This window comes from Megascapheus bottae, chromosome 1, assembly GCF_031878675.1.
Source record: "Megascapheus bottae isolate mThoBot1 chromosome 1, mThoBot2.hap1, whole genome shotgun sequence".
Lineage (NCBI taxonomy): Eukaryota > Metazoa > Chordata > Mammalia > Rodentia > Geomyidae > Megascapheus > Megascapheus bottae.
The window spans coordinates 94,503,346-94,517,914 of NC_143509.1; positions in this window are offsets into that span (position 1 = coordinate 94,503,346).

Below are 14,569 nucleotides of genomic sequence, written 5' to 3' on the forward strand. Positions count from 1 at the left end.
CTAGAAATAATTCAAACCTGCGCTTTTTTCTCTACATTTTTAATTTTAAATCGATTGACTCAGCAAGTCACATGAAAGCCTTTATTGAACATTGACAACAGCACATATCATCAATCCCCTTTAATTTCTGACTTTTGGATATTGTGGAAATTAAAATATTCTTGTCAGATGAAAATTTTCCAAACATACTCCAACACAAAATTCATGATAGGAAGAGCATCTGTTTTATAGATTAAAGTTTTCACTGAACACAATTGTCTACGTGAATAGACTTTGGATTTTTAAGTTCTTTAAATAACTAGTTGGGGTGGCCAAAAGGTTCCATTTAGTTGTTACAATGAACATTCCAAAGAACTTCACCTCAAAAGTAAATGAGGTTGGCACATAAACACCTAAGTAAACAACAAAAAAGTCAATAAAGAAAATTCTCTGGATATATCATTGTTCAATATCCCCCCCCCACACACACAGCCACACTTCTTCCTATTTTTTTTAGCACAGGAAACATTTGTGAGACAAATATAGAATAGAAGACAAGAGAAGAGAAGAGAAAGAATCAATTATGCAATTAAACTGGCAACATTTGAAAGAAATCATATGCTAAGGTCACAAATCCCTTATGCCTCTGCTTTCTGCATATTAGTTTCCAAGGCCCTAATTAAAAACTACAAACTTCAGTGAGCTCTCCTTCCTCTGACTTTCCATTTTCTTAATTTCTGAACCCACCATTCATTTCCTCACATTGCTATGCTGCGTAGTGTGCACGCAAATATATTTTAGAGAAAGGTAGAGATAGAGCTCCACACCTTGGCCTTAGAATCTTAACATTAAACCCAGACTATTCATACTTTCTACTCATGACATTACTCACAATAATCTGAAGAGCTAAATTCCAAAGGCACCAAGTAATACATTTTAAGTAGAATGCATTTTATAAGTGTTCAATAAATATAGCTGAAATTATCTATAAACATCAGCCAAATCTGACTCTTTGAAGCCAACCCAGAAGAAAAGCTTTATTCCATCCATTGCTAGAGCTAAAAGTAGCCTGAAGATGGCTACTGGCTTTCTATGAAGGTTTTAATTATGAAGAGTTTAACCCCTGCCCATGTGCATACTCCACTGTTGAGATTTCAATTCCCAATACTCTTCAGACAGCTGAAGAAAAGCTGGGAAATTCACATCGCATCAGATGAAATGATGCACTTATTTCGTGTGTCCTAGTTTTATATGTGGACATCACATTCCAGATGGACACTTTGGAAGAACCTGGGATGTCACTTTCCCCTTAGCAGCAATGGATCATCATGGTTAAGTGAAGCTTCTATTTTTCTCCCTCTCCTTTGTTATTTTCTCCTCTCCTATTCTCTTCCATCCTTCCCTTTCTCTGAAGAAAAGTTTATATGTGACACTTTCACCAATGTGAAAAACACAGCTCTGTTTTCTGTGATTTTGCTGGCAATCATTCATACCACCAGTCAGTCTTTCTTTCTCTCAAACCTGATGAAATCATAGTGATTCATGAGCTTTACATGGAATGGAAAAGCTATGGCATACCCTCGCGTAGAAGCAATATGCTATTATATTACCCAAATAAATGAATTCAAAAATAATAACTAAATCTAATATATCAGAAATTTACACACAATTTGGACATATTTGGCACAATGAAAATTAAGCCAGAACAAATACATAAAGCTTTGGCACCAACAGACATTTTGTCCCCAAATGTGAGCAAGGAGAAGCAAATAAAAACTTGTCATAGATGTTTTGGTTAGAAATGTAAGACCCTAACCTGTGCAATCTTCAAAATTTTATTACAATAAGATTCATGCTCTGATTCTCGAATGTCTGCAAAGAATGAGGATGAATATTAGGAAATTAAATAACTTGGAAGAGTCAGGTCAAGAAAAAAGTAATGGCGTCTATGAGAGTCAAGGGAAAGAAAAGGAACATTGATAAAGTGCTGGGCCAAAATGAGGTACAGAATCCCATTTGGAGAGGTAAAAGAAAGTCTGGAATTTAATCTCCTTCTTGTATGGCTAAGAAGACTGAGCAAGAAATATTCAATGATCCCTAAAAAGCCATCCAGTTTTGAGTCAGTAAAGAAATGGAGCTCCCAAAATGGAAGGCTTCAAACAGTTCCCCTCAATCATAGAAAGGACAGTCCTCTATCATATTAATCAATTTATCCCAACAAGGTGGACAGGTGACAACATTTTAGGAATGTAATAGCTATTTGGTTTCCTTTAAAAAAAAGCTGTATTTTAAACCGGGGGTCCTGGACTGATAAATCAACCTTCTCACCACATTCACTCCCTAATTTTTTTAACATCTTTGAGTCGGTTGACATTAAGTAATTACACCTGCATTTTAACTCTATCATTTAAAGAAAGCTCTCTTTTAACACAAAATAATTTTCATAGGTGTGACATTGTCTAAAAGGAAATGTACTCATTACCTTGAGTTATGTAATTTGTTTAAGTCAGAGCATGTAAACACTGTATTTAAATACTATCTGTCACTCACTGAGAAACAAGATAGAAAACAACATACTGCTTTGTTAAGATCATGCTACCAACTAACCAAGTTATGATATCAGTTTCTAACACACACACACACACACACACACACACACACACACACACATACACAAGGCTGATTTTTCCATCCCAGATTCCCCCATGGGATCTGACACAAAAGGCACTTTGCTAACTAACTCTCCTCCAGAGCACGTTTGAGCCGAGAACAGAATGTTTCAAACGAAATATCACTGTGACTCCATTCTAACTGGAAACCATGTGTCTTGACATTTACTTGTATCCCATCTTCTCTTTGTTAGTGTCATGTTCAAAATTTACAATCTGTCAGGGAATATAAAGAGTCCACAAATTTGTGCTGGTGGCTCTCTGGAGAGCCAGAAACTTCTCTGGGGACACTGGATTCTAGAGTTTCTCCTCAAGCCAAGTTTTTCATCATTGGGAAGCATGTCAGTATACACGTCGCTAGTGTCCAGGCAACTGAGAAAAGTGATTGGTCATAGAGCAGGAAAAGAAAAAAGACAACCATAATGTAAGAATGATCTAAATAATTCAAGCTCACAATCTCTTTGCTGCATGCCATTCTCTACGTAGCGTCAATGAAGCAAGAGGATTGTGGAGAAGAAGCATAACTTGGTGCCTTCCAATGTTTTTTTCATGTCTTCCAACTGCCAGCTGCCCACTCCCAGCCTTGCCCCTTCATGCCCTTTCCAGTTTGGAAACACTTCCTCCACATTCAGCACTTTTTCTCAATGAGCAGCAGTCTTCCCTTTCTTTGGAGTGTCATTTGCTCAAGAGACTTTCTTTGAAAACAAATTATCTAGAGTCAGACTTTCAACCTCCCAAAAACATTTACATCTAAAAAGGAGGAGCAGGTAGATCCACAGTGGAATGAATGTCCAATGAAGCCACTTTTGCTGGTGTGTCTGGTATGAGCCCTTTGGTAGTTGTAATAGATGAGTGTTCTAAAAACTACAATAGAAAAAGAAGCTATATGACTTTAGGCTTAGGACATTAGAAAACCAGTTCTACTCCCCCGAGGTAAGAGCCATACCAAATACTTCATCTCGTATTCATATGAGAAATTAGGATTCAAAATAGTCACCTAAAAGTCTTTCATGGAGATAATTAAGCTAAAATATGTGTCAAACAGCAGTTACCTTAGTTTTGCAAAATTTATCATTTTCCTTTTTCTGTCAGCCATTAGGAAAATGCCTTGTATTCACTCCAGCTTTTTAGAAGGTCCTAAAAGAATAGACATCTGTAAAGTTTTTCTATAAATACAGTTGATCATCTTGAATCTACAGACTAGCCCTGGACAACTACAGAATTGTTGTCATTTCAAGCACTTGGTGGCTCACAACTGTAAGAGATCCAGAGGATCACAACTTGAAGTAAGGATGAGAAGAAAATTCCAAGAGACTCCAAAAAGCCAGGAAGAAGCTGGGTTAAAGGATGGTACATGTCTTAGAACAACTACTGAGCAAGCAAGCCAAGTGAGGTTCACACACACACACACACACACACACACACACACATACACACACACACACCTTAGTTGTCAGAAGGGGAAAGCAGCAACAAACAATAGGTAAAGAAGTAAAGTTTTGGAGGTCAGGCCTCAGTGGCTCACATCTATAATCCTAGCTACTCAGGAGGATGAGATCTGAGGATCACAGTTCAAGGCCAACCTGGGCACTAAAGTCTGTGAGACTATTATTTCCAATTATCCAGAAAACAGGGTGTAGAGCTATGCCTCAAGTGGTAGAGCATTAGCCTTGAGCTAAAGAGCTCAGGGACAACACCCAGGCCCAGAGTTCAAGGCTCACAGCAGACACACAAAAGAAGGTTGGAGGTAAAGATCAGGAGGATTTCATTTTAAGGTCAGATTGGTCAAAAGGTTAGGAAGACTCTATCTCCAGATCTTGGAAACAAAACAAAAAATCTTGCCTGAAAAAATAACTAAAACACAAAATGGCTAAGGGCATGGTTCAAATGGTAGAGCATTTCCCTAGCAAGCAAGAGGCACTGAGTTCAAACCTCAGTACCACCAGAAGATAAATATTCTTTAATATATTTGGTTAATAATTCATATATTATTGATCTTTGTTGTAAAACACACAGTACCAACCTATTATACAAATGTATCACAAACAAGAAAGGGTCTTGATATGCATCTATTTTGAAATACCTATTAATTATCATTTGTTAACCTCTTACCATAAAATACTGATCTTCCTATACTGTTTACTTGAGTTGTACTCTATATAACATAAAAATAAGTTGCCCAGTTTCCCAAGCTGCAAAAATGTCACCTACTCTCAAATGAATGCCACACATTCTCCCCTGTATGCTTCCCCATTTTTGCTGGCTGACCTAAGTGGTGACCCGTGGCTCTGGGAGCAGATTTCTCAATCATTCCCTTATATCCATCCTCTTTCAGAGCCAATGAGGAGAGATAAAGGCTCTGGTGGGAGTAGTAGTGGCTAAATACGCATGTTTTATATCTCAAAACTTCTAGAGAGGATGGCTTTCCTACATCATGGTACTTTAGGGGCCATCATTGCCTCCTCACCCAGCCCTTCCAAAAGTACCAGTGTTGGGCATGCTCTCTGTCTGTTTGGCTACCACTTGCACCCTGGATCCATCAATGCCAAATTTCTGCCATTGGTTTTCCTTAACTTGCAAGTGATGGACCTACCAGAAAGTATAAAGAGCAGAAAAGGTTAAGGATATACTACCCAGGAATGGATAGTAATGAATTAGTATGCCTACTTCACCAATCCTAAAATTAAATCACGTTAATAGGCAGTGTGTCTCCCACTCTTGGCTTTTACTATGTTACTCTCTGCTCTTCAAAACTTCTTGCCTATACAGCATGTTATCTTGCTCATGGATAAAAAAATATTGTAAAAAAATAATGTATTGATCTCAACATAGATAGCAGTATTCGATGAGGAAACAATACAGCATTTATTGTGCACCGTCTCCTTCACCTTCCACAGATAGTTATTTTTCTATTTATTATAGCAATTCTATGTAAGAATACAAGAGCCATGGACAGGTACCAAGCTAAGGATAGCACCTCCCCCGCAAAAAAGGTAGTTATAAACATGATACTACATATTTCATTTGAGGCATCTGTCTCCAAGTAAGCTATATAGCCAAGTCTACAATTTCCTTTTTACTTCCTTTCCCCCACTGATCTTTCTCAATGTTTTATTTACTCTAAGTTCAGCATCTCTCCAGTATACTTCCCCTCTTGAAATCTACTGCTACTGTATCTCTTGTTTCTTAGTTTCTCCTACTTCAATATCTTCTTTTAGAGTATAGCTTTCAAAATGGCAACCTGTCCCTTTCATTGGCAAGCATGTGTCTCGGGGACTGCCATCATCTCATTTGCCAGGTGGAGTTGTTAAAATGCACATGGTTTTAGAAGTGGTACATAGTTCTACTTTAGAAAACACTGAATCTCTATAGGCAGGAATCTGCACTTCATTTCTACCTTTCTCCATGCACTCCCAGAAACAACCCTATATACTAAATGTTGGTAACCATGACCTTAAAGCTCCCCAAAGGCAAATCCTGCTTCTTCTACCACGTTCACATGGAGCCATGCTGATCCACCCACTCACTTTCCCTCGCAAACAGATCTGGAGAAAATGTGACAGAACTGGTGGGTAGGGTCATTGCTTGTTTCTCCAGGCTTCCTGTGGAATTGACGCCAGGAATCTCAAGGGAGATATTTGTTTTCTTGATGTTGGAGGAGACATTTTCCTCCTACAAACTCAGACAGTGAACTATCCACCTTCATGCTTACACCAGTGTCCAATATGTGGGTGAAAGGTGGCGCACCCCAGATGCATGTGGAGGCTGAGTCACGCTCTGTGTCGTGCACAGCTGCTCTCTCTTCCTTCATGTTCACCAGGAAGACTGAAGCTTAATCAAAGTACTTCAACAAAAGAACAGGAACGTGAGGTTAGTGACTGACGCAGTAAATATTTATTAAATGAATGAATGATGGAATAAGTCATCAATCAATAAGTGAACAGATGCATCATAGCCCAGAGTAAAGGAGTGAGTTAAATACTTTGAAAGGCATTTTTGTTAGGCATAGGCATGATTTTTGACAGAATAATTCAACACATCTGCTTGCTGGTTTGTTGTTTGGGAAGGAAATTCTGGAAAAGTCTGAGAATAGTATGAATTATACTCCCTTTCAGTAATTATTCTCTCTCAGATTCCACTATTAACCCAAACAAATAGTATCTTCTAGTATATTCCTATCATCGAAAGTATGATACGACTCCCACACCACAGTGTCCCTCTATCATTCTTTGGAACAGGCAGAACATTCTTTAAGGGAGCATGGGAGTGTGGGTGTGAGTCTGTGGTGTGGGGAATGGATTGTAGAGGTCTGGAAAAAGTCATGCATTCAAGCTCAAAAAGCAAATTGCACCTATTTCAGCAAATTGGAAATTGATGGTGTGTAAATCTGAAAGCCTAGCAGTGGCTATTATTTCCATCCAGGCTATTATTAACTGGTAATATTTTCTCTAGTAAACATTCAGTTGCCCATAGCAACAGGAGTCCTCTCATATAGACACAGGGGCTCCTTGGCTGTGCCAGAGAAGTAGATGGTGTTTTAAATGAATTTTAGAAAATGCAGAGACTTGCCAAACACAAAATACAAAATACAAAATACTTCTTTAGTCAAGATAGAAGACAGAAGAGAATTTTGATGAAGGGGATAATGATGGATTTCCATAACCCTTTCTTCTGCTATACTATATCTGATATCTCCTTGGGGAAAAGAAAGGAAAGGAAAGGAAAAGCAAGGCAAGGCAGGGCAGAAGAGAAAAGAAAAGAAAAGAAAAAAAAGTGTTTACTCTTTTCTAGGCTTAACATTCTAATATGTTAAGAATAAGTGACATCCCATATTCTCTCTTAGGTACTCATTTAAAATGTCATCTATTGCCTCTAAATCCTCTCATTTCAGTTTCTCCACTATTTTCCTCTATCACCACTTTATTTTTTTAAATTTTATTTTATTCTCAGTTGTGGGGCTTGAGCTCAGGCTTGGGCTCTGTCCCTGATCTTTGAGCTTTTGTGCTCAAGGCAAGCAGTCTACCACTCTGAGCATCAGTATCATTTCCAGCTTTCTGGAGGTTAATTGAAGATAAGAGGCTCATGCACTTTCACACCTATGTTGGCTTTGAATCTCTAGTCACAGATTTCAGCCTCCTGTGAAACTACGATTACACAGTCATGAGCCACCAGTCCCCGGTGGTAAACATTTGCACTGATGTGCAGCCTAGATGTCAACAAATATACAGGACCACAGGTGGTATACTGCTACTCCAGAAGTAGGGGCAGGAAGATTAAAGTTCAAGGCTACACTGGAAAAAAGTAGAAGATTCTATCTCAAAAAAACACACCAAAAGTGACCATGTACCCCCCCGTAACCCAAGCCACTCAGGAAGAGGAAGCAAGACGATATTGTCCAAAGCCAGTTTCGGCAAAAGACAAGACCTTAGTTAAAAAACAAACTAAAAACAAAAGGACTGGTAACATACTTCCAAGATAGAGAGAGACAGACAGAGACAGAAACAGAAAACAAAAGTCCAACCTTACAAAAATACAGATAAATAAACTACTCCAAGTGGGTACAACTATGTAACAACCACACAGTTAAGAAATAGAATATGAGAGTGTTCTGAGTACCTTTATGTTTTCTAAAGGAAACCACATCAACTTAATTCTCTTCATATATGAAATGTCCTCAAATTGATTTTCATACAATATACTTAGTGTATCATTTTAAACATCAACAATGCAATCTGTAAGAGTCCATGCTGTTGAGTAACATAGAATACAGTGTATTTCACACTGTAGTAGTTATAAAATACCACAGATTAGGTGGTATAGACAACAATAACAAAAATACATTTCTCTCAGATCTAGAAACTTGAAGCCTGAGATTAATGTGCTAGTGGATTGGTTTCCCCCAAAGGCTGTGAGCAATAATCTATTCCAGACCTTTCCCCTGGTTCCTAGTGATTTTCTGGCATTTTTGGTCCTTCCTTGACTATTAGATACATCTCCATTCTTAGTCTTCATGCTAGCATGATGGTCTCTCGATGGTACTGCAGTTTCCAAATGGTACTAGAGACCATCTACAAGACAAAATGAGCTAATTTATTTCCAAATAAAGTCAGTTTCTTCAATGCTGAAGGTTAGGACTTCAATATATAAATTTTGAGGGTGAAACAGTTCAAATCATAACAAGTACTATAATAAATTTCATTGTATAAATCCTTATAAATTACCAACTCATTCTATGATTGATAAATACTTAGTTATTCCTTAAAAGAGTAATGCGCATGAAAGTTGTCTTTGGTGTTGCTCATTCTTTCCTCCATGACTCCTTACTACATACATGTCTCACTCCTTAATGACTTTGTCTCTGATATATTCTTGGGTTTTTGTTTGTTTGTTTGTTTGTTTATTTGCCAGTCCTGGGCTTGAGCTCAGGGCCTGAGCACTATCCTTGGACTTTCCCAAAGCTAGAACTCTATCACTTGAACCTTAGCACCACTTCTGGCTTTTTTCTATGTATATGGTACCAAAGAATCGAACCCAGGTCTTCGTGCATGCTAGGCAAGCACTCTACCACTAGGTAGCTTGTTTAAGCTGCTTATTAATAACAATATATTCCCTGCTTGGTATTTGGACGTTGCTATCTTGCCTAAGCTTCCAAAAGTTTAATCATTAAACTTAACTGATGACCTAAAATTCAGCTCCCAGGAGTATATGTAACATTTGAGGAAAGATTGGTGTGAGAGTTTTTCCTATGTTGAAGGATGTAGTGTTAGAGTTTTAGTGCACAGTCTCACCCAGATATAACATGCTACTTAGTGGCATAAAATAAAATGATGATATTTGCTTGCCATGATAATGCTACACATACACACACCTATCCACATTAATATTAGTAACTTAGGAATATTATTAATTAGTAATATTTGTCAGCTGAAAGCTGGCAAAACCAGGCTAGACTCCACTTCAACAATGGCACTTAATCAATTTAGTTCAATACATGTTTTATGACCCAGAGTACAAGGGCAAATAAATATGTGCAAACATATTTCTAGTTTTTTTCTCTCTCAACATCTCATTGGTTGAAATAGCCCACATGATGGAGTAGGAAAACATACTCCTCTATGGAAATGATGAAAGTGAATATTTTCTGGCAATAAAGTCATGTCTGAAAGATAAGGAGAAGCTTCTATAATTAGATGACACTGAGAAGAAAGGGGAAAAAGCTGGTTTTACTTCTCTTTGAACTGATGATTATTTTCAGATCAGCTAAGGATTTTCAGAGTAGACACCTTCTAATCTATGATAATAAGGAAGATACATTGGTTTTATCAGTCTGCTAAGAGGATTATAGCAAAGACCACAGACTGGCTAGTTAAAATTATGAAAATTGATTTTCTTACAATTTGGGAGACTGGAGGTTCAAAACCAAGGTGTCAATATGTTCAATTTCTTCTGAGACCTCTCCTTAACTTGCAATGACTCCCTCTTCTCCTTCTGTCTTCACAAGGTCTGTCTCAGTATTTGTCTCTGTCCTAAAACTTTATTATGAGAACATCAGTCATACTGGATTAGGTCTTATCTTGATGACTTCCTGTTGTATTCTGTGGTGCTAGAGTTTACAATTTCAGGGTAAACTTCTTGATCACACATTAGCCAAGAGCATAGAATCTGGAATCAAACAGATGGAGTTGTATCCTGTGACCTACAATCTAGATGCCCACTTTCTCTACTATCCAAACCACAATTTTCCTATTTGTAAGATCTGCCAAAAAAAAAAAATCTGCAAAGCACTAGTGGTTCATACCTGTAATTCTACTCAGGAGGCTAGGATCTGAGGATCATGTTTCAAAGCTATCCCAGATAGGAAAATCTGTGAAACACATCTCCAATTAATCACCAAAAAGGCAGATGTAGAGATGTGACTAAGGTAATAGAGTCCCAACTTTAAGGAAAGCTCAGACAGACTGCATGGGCCCCTGAGTTCAAACTCCAGGATTGGCAAGCACACCACACACACACACACACACACACACACACACACACACACACACACACAAACACACACACATATGCACCATTCCTGTATCAAAATATCACAATAAAACTCATTTGCAAAACCAATATATGTTTCTGCTAAAACATAATATTCTATGCAATAGCTTTTAGAAGCAAGATAATTCACATAAAAAGCTACACTGAGGGCCGGGAGTTTGGCCTAGTGGTAGAGTGCTTGCCTAGCATGCATGAACACCCGGGTTCGATTCCTTGGTACCACATGCATAGCAAAAAGCTGGAAGTGGTGCTGAGGCTCAAGTGGTAGAGCTCTAGACTTGAGAAAGTCTAAGGACAGGGCTTAGCCCCAGAGCTAAAAGCCCAGGACTGGCAAAAAAAAAAAAGCTACACTGATACAATAATAAAATTCATAAATAATATTGTTGCTCTCATTATTTTACTATCAAATAACTTCAACAAGATTCATTCTATGTCAAATATGAGAAACATAACAAATCTAAAGTAGTGTAATATATACATCAGTTTTAAAGTAATACAATATAAAAATCACATATTAAGAATAAAAGCAATAGCTTGGAGCCCCAGAGCAACTCTGATATATAATATTATTCTTTGATTTTTGTGACATATACTTAAAATAAAAGATTCTTATGTTTTTTCCTTGCAAAGATCTTCTGAACCAGAAATGCATATCATTGTGTTGATTTTGCAGCTGTAGAAACTGGGACACTTGGAAATTTCATGATGTAACTGTAAATTTGGGAATCTGTGGCTGATAAGCTGCTACTAGAATCCAGTCTTTTCTTCTTAGCATGGCTCATACATCTAAATTGAACTGACTTCACTCCTTTCTTTGCTTTGATGGTCATATACAACTTGATTGGAAAGTTACACTCTATAATTTCACAGTGATTACACGGCCCTGAAGATCATTTTTTAAGTAAATGTTTTGAAACCAAAGATAATCATTGTTATACAACCATAACCCTTTTTCTATGCCATATTTAACTAAGAATTTAACCCTTTTTAATAACATATTTAACTAAGAAGTTAACTAAGCTAAATTTACACTGCAGTCTCAGCAGTCAGAACTGGGCTTGGCTTTGTGTGTCTTGGACTATAAAGTCTGCTGGGCTATCTGGAGATGAATGACTGTTGTCTGACCTCCAGGATAACCTCTGTGCAGGTCACTGAAGAACTACGTGTAGCAACTTTCCTCAGTGCTCTTAAAATGACCACTGGCATGAGTAAGGCACTAGGATGAATCAGAACAGACACCTTGTATGGCACGACATTTAAAAATGGGACACCTTGTCCAGAAGCTCTGAAATATACTTGGCATTACAGAAACCATCTTCTCTTCTGAAAAACTCGGTAATGGATTTTGCAACATTACCTCTGGGAAAATCTCCAGGTACAAGGGCCCTTTATTCTATCTTTCCTAATAACTACAAAGGAAGCTCATCATTTAGCCTTTCTATAGATTTCTATGGACAAATTACAGTATAGAACAACTAATTGTGCCTTTTGTTCTGAATTTTTCAAATGAATGAACCTAACTGATGTTAGGGACAAAAACACTCCTCAAAATTTTTAATCTAACATATATTAAAGCCAAATATTTGCCTTTAAATAATAATATTAAGGGTCTGATGGTTGATTTACTGAAATTGTCTTAATCACTTAAAAAGATATTGATGGATTTTCTTAATAATTTCTTAAATAATTCTTTAAACACCTGGATTAGGATTACAAGAAAGTTATTAAGTATAAATAATTGAAAGACAATTTAAAATAGCATATGATAGGAGGGTAACATATGAATATAATATAGAAGTGAATTCATAATAGGCAGATTGATCTGATGTAAATGCTTACTTCTAGTGTGCATTATCATTAAAAAGTATTTTGATAAATGAATTGTTACAAGGCTGGGAGTTTGGCTTAGCAGTAGAGTGCTTGCCTAGCATGCACGAAAACTCAGGTTCCATTCCTTGGTACCACATACATAGAGAAAAGCTGGAAGTGGGGCTGGGAGTTTGGCCTAGTGTTAGAGTGCTTGCCTAGCATAAACAAAGATCCCAGTTCGATTCCTCAGTACCACATACATAGAAAAAAAAAGAAAGCCAGAAGTGGCGCTGAGGCTCAAGTGGTAGAGCTCTAGCCTTGAGAAAACCCAAGGACAGTACTCAGGCCCTGAGATTAAGGCCAGGACTGGCAAAAATAAAATAAAATAAAATAAAATAAAATAAAGCTGGAAGTGGTGCTATGGCTCAAGCAGTAGAGCACTAGCCTTGAGGAGAAGACTAAGGACAGTGCTCAGGCCCTGAGTTCAAGGGCCAGGACTGGCAAAAATAAATAAATAAATAAATAAATATAAATAAATAAATAAATAAAAAGAAAGAAAAGAATTGTTAGTCCCCATTTCTAAGCACGCTTTCTTAAATGATATACCAAATCTATGAAATTTATAAACTATTAGAGAAAATATTTTATAATCCATTCACTATCATAATTTTATCCATTAAATGTTATAAACAAGCTATTTAAATATTTAAAACATGAAAAAGTAGGGCAATGAGGAATAACTACTTGACTGTATCTAAATCTTGAGGCTTTAATCTTTGCAAACAATGACAAAAAATAACTTTATGATATTGGTTTTTACTTACTAATTTTCCTTTTCAAAAGTAAAATTACATTTTACATGCAAAGTTTTTAGGCTCCCAAATGCTGTTGCTGCTCTTTTCATTCTCCCTGCCCCCCCCGTCCCTGTCTTTCTGCCTCTCTGTCTCTGTCTCTCTCTCTCTCTCTCTCTCTCTCTCTCTCTCTCTCTCTCTCTCTCTCTCTCTCTCTGTGATTTTTTAAGAGACCAAAAAGAGAGCCATTTCATATTTATTTTTCCAAACAAACTTGCAAACTTGTCATCTGACTTTCCCAGAATTCTTCTCAGTCTCTACTAGCCATTCCTCCCATGTTAACAAGAAAATCTTAAAATGATTTAAACTGTTCTTTCTGCAGATTGAATAACTAAATTGAAGATAATTTATTTTTCAAGAAACATTCTGTGTCTGTCATTAGTTTCTGGGCACTGATAACACTAAACAGGAAAGGGAAAAGGTGAGGATATCTTGTTTATAGTAGAAAAAATAAAAAAAATCACTTCATGTACAAAGGAAAAAGAATATGCTTATGCTTTGCTCACTTGATGCAGATAGATCTTACCTTGAGCACGATAGCCAAATCTCAAAATAATGAAAATCAAGAGAATCAAAATTAACAAACCAGATTTTACACAACACATGGATGTGTCTTGGTTTGTGTTTTCCTCACATGGGCAAACCAACCCACAGATTCTTCCATGTGAAGCCTGTCTTGGCACAAAATTGCTGTTACAGAATTCCAGATGAACCCCTTAGGTGGGGTATTTTTGGATTAGCTGTTGGAAATTCGACCTCAATCTGCCCCTGTCTTTCTGCAGTCTTGAAATCTTAATCTCTATATCCTGCTTTCTCTGCAGGGACATTATTCAAGTATGAATGAGTTGGGAGACAGAGGTCATAAGGAAACCAAGAGGGCAAAGCAAGAAATACAAGAAATAGCTTTTGTTTTAAAGAACAGTCATGTACAAGAATCACAACAAATCAGAGAAAGGCTGGATAAGTGGGACTGCATTAAACTGCAAAGGACATAGCTACTAAACTAATTAGGAAGCCTACAGAGTGGGAGAAGATCTTCACTAACCATACAACGGACAAAGGCCTCATATCTAAAATATATCAACAGTTCAAAAAATTGAATCACTCCAAAACTAATCTCCAAAGAAACAATCATCCCATTAAAAGATGGGACAAAGACTTAAAGAGAATCTTCTCTGAAGAAGAAACAAAAATGGCCTATAGACACATGAAGAA